Source organism: Chaetodon trifascialis, chromosome 1 (assembly GCF_039877785.1).
Source record: "Chaetodon trifascialis isolate fChaTrf1 chromosome 1, fChaTrf1.hap1, whole genome shotgun sequence".
NCBI lineage: Eukaryota > Metazoa > Chordata > Actinopteri > Chaetodontiformes > Chaetodontidae > Chaetodon > Chaetodon trifascialis.
The window spans coordinates 34,076,979-34,080,548 of record NC_092056.1 but is presented as its reverse complement, the minus strand read 5'-3'; positions in this window follow the sequence as shown (position 1 = coordinate 34,080,548).

Below are 3,570 nucleotides of genomic sequence, written 5' to 3'. Positions count from 1 at the left end.
ACACATCTGACTTCCTGGCTGCCTGTCTCACACAAGCTATCGTATAATTAAACGGGTGAGTTTAATATTATGTCCGAACAGTTGTCACGAACAGGGAAATTAACTATAAAGACTAAAACCGTTTTTTGTACTAGGTTGCAATCTTGTTAATTTCTGCCGTAAAGTTTTTAATATGGGAGTCTGTGGAAATTGGTTCAGTTTTGGAGACAGCCTCAAGTGGCCGTTTGACGAACTGCAGTTTGAGGCACTGGAGGGCCGGTTTGTGTTGGTTTAATTCACATTGCTATGTGCAAAATCTAGTTGCAAAACTTTATGGCATAATTATAGAGCCCCAAACCATACATTAATGTTGATTACAAACCAGTAAACTAAAATACACAAAACAATCTTCAAACAGGATATTCAGGATATTAACAGAGTTGGGGTACTATTCCAGCAGCATAAACAAGTCCATGAAAGAAAACAAGTTCAGAGCATTTCTGTTCATCATGCACTGGGGAGATTACAAATAGCTTGAAATCATTCGTCCAGCCACTGATACGAGCCATAACTTTGAAAGATTTCTATCTATGAATTAAGTGTTTACTCATCAAGATATTTACTAGAAAATCCACATTTTTCTCCTCCATAAATACTCCAACTGGTATCATGTTTCAAGGGTTTAACACTATATTTTTGGATTGAAGCATACTGTGACAGGCACTTCAAAATTCTTGATTAATTCACACTGGAAGAAAACAAGTTCTACTGTTTCAATATCCTTCTCACAGAATTCAGTTCAATTCAATTCAATTCAATTTCATTTGTATAGCGCCAAATCACAACAAAAGTTGTCTCAGGACGCTTTCCATACAGAGCTGGTACAGACCGAGCTCTTTTATCTACAGAGACCCAACCATTCCCTCATGAGCAACACTTGGCGACAGTGGCAAGGAAAAACTTCCTTTTAACAGGCAGAAACCTCGGGCAGAACCAGGCTCTGGGTGGGCAGCCATCTGCCTCGACCAGTTGGGTTAGAGAGGGAGAGCAAGAGAGAAAGAGTGAGACAGACAGAGAGAGATAGACAGAAATGCAGTCAGGGAGAGAGAGACACACACAGAGAGACACAGAGAGAGACAGACAGACAGACAGACATGCAGTCACAGTAACAGTGACAGTGGATGTAATAACAGTAGTAGCAGTTGCAGTGGATGTCAGGCAGGGCCAAGGCAGGAGATGCAGCTGCAATCCACAATCCAGATTCATCCACTGTCCATGGGAACCTGCGAGACGACAAAGCACAGAGACTCCGGGGAAGGAACTAAGTTAGTAACATGCCGTGGTAGGACATGAAAGCGTGCAGATGGAGAGGAACAGAAAGACAGAGGAGCTCGGTGTATCTTTGGAGGTCCCCTGACAGTCTAATCCTATAGCAGCATAACTAGGGGCTGGTCCAGGACAAGCCTGAGCCAGCCCTAACAATAAGCTTTATCAAAAAGGAAAGTTTTAAGCCTACTCTTAAATGTAGAGACAGTGTCTGCCTCCCGGACAAAGACTGGAAGATGGTTCCACAGGAGAGGAGCTTGATAGCTAAATGCTCTGACTCCTGTTCTGCTTTTTGAGACTTTAGGAACCATAAGTAGACCTGCATTCTGGGAACGCAGTGTTTAGATAAGAAGGTGCCTGGCCATTTATGGCTTTGTAAGTAAGGAGGAGAATTTTAAATTCTATTCTAAACTTTACAGGGAGCCAGTGCAGAGTGGTTAGTATTGGGGAAATATGATCTCTCTTCCTGGTTTTTGTCAGAACACGTGCTGCAGCGTTCTGGAGCAACTGGAGAATATTCAGCAACGAATTTGGGCAGCCTGATAGTAAGGAATTGCAATAATCCAGCCTGGAAGTTACGAATGCATGGACTAGTTTTTCTGCATCATTTTGAGACAAAATATGCCTGATTTTTGCAATATTACGTAGGTGAAAAAAGGTCGTCCTTGAAATTTGTTTTACATGGGAGTGAAAGGACATGTCCTGGTCAAAGATAACTCCCAGATTCTTTACAGTGGTGCTGGAGGCCAGCGCAATGCCATCCATAGCTGCTATGCCATCAGAAAGTGACTTTCTAAGAAGTTTAGGGCCTACTACTATAACTTTAGTTTTGTCTGAGTTTAGCATCAGAAAATGGCAGGTCATCCAGGTCTTTATGTCCTGAAGACATGCTTGTAGTCTAGTTAACTGACTGGTTTCTTTTGGCTTCATTGATAAATATAGCTGGGTATCATCTGCGTAGCAATGAAAATTTATTGAGTGCTTCCCGATAATCTTCCCTAAAGGAAGCATATATAAGGTGAATAGAATTGGTCCAAGCACAGAACCCTGCGGAACTCCAAAGCTGACTTTAGCATTACGTCATTAACATGTAGAAACTGAGAGCGATCTGACAAGTAGGATTTAAACCAGCTTAGCGCAGTTCCCTTAATGCCAATGAAGTGTTCCAGTCTCTGCAATAGGATGCCATGGTCAGTGGTGTCAAATGCAGCACTAAGATCCAATAAGACTAGTACAGAGACAAATCCTTTATCAGATGCAATTAGAAGGCCATTTGTAACTTTAACCAGTGCTGTCTCTCTGCTATGATGCACTCTAAATCCTGACTGGAAATCCTCAAATAAACTGTTGTTTATAATGTCGCACAGCTGATTGGCAACTGCTTTCTCAAAAGTTTTTGAGGGAAAGGGAAGGTTGGATATCGGTCTATAGTTGGCTAAAAACCCTGGATCAAGAGTAGGCTTTTTAAGTAGCGGTTTTATCACAGCTACTTTAAATGACTGTGGTACGTAGCCTATTGATAAAGACAGATTGATCATGTCTAATACTGAAGAGTCAATTAAAGGTAATACTTCTTTAAACAGCTTAGTCGGGATGGGATCTAAAATACAGGTTGATGATTTTGATGATGAAATTATTGAAATTAGTTGGTGAAGGTCAACAGGAGTAAAGCAGTCTAAAACTGCGACAGGCTGAGTAACAGTTTCTACGGTTTCTGTGTTTGAAGACAAAACAGTACCTGTTGATGGCAGGAGCCGATGAATTCTGTCTCTAATAGTTAGGATTTTATCATTAAAGAAGCTCATGAAGTCATTACTGTTCAGAGCTAAAGGAATACATGGTTCAACAGAATCATGGCTGTCTGTCAGCCTGGCTACAGTGCTGAAGAGAAACCTGGGATTATTCTTATTTTCCTCTATTAGTGCAGAGTAATAGGCTGCCCTGGCACTGCGGAGGGCTTTCCTGTATATTTTAAGACTGTCTTGCCAGGCAAACCAAAATTCTTCCAAATTGGTAGAACACCATTTCCTTTCTATTTTCCGTGAAGTGTGCTTTAATTTGCGGGTTTGAGGAGTATACCATGGAGCTAACCTCCTCTGTTTAATTATCTTCTTTTTTTTTTTAGAATCCGCTTGAGTTGTTGTTCCATTCTCTTTATTGTAAGAATTGATTGGATGGGTAGACATCATTCAAAATTTTAAATGTCACATCTTTGGCATTAGGTAGGATTGGATTAGATATACTGTATGTCATTATTTTCCTTGC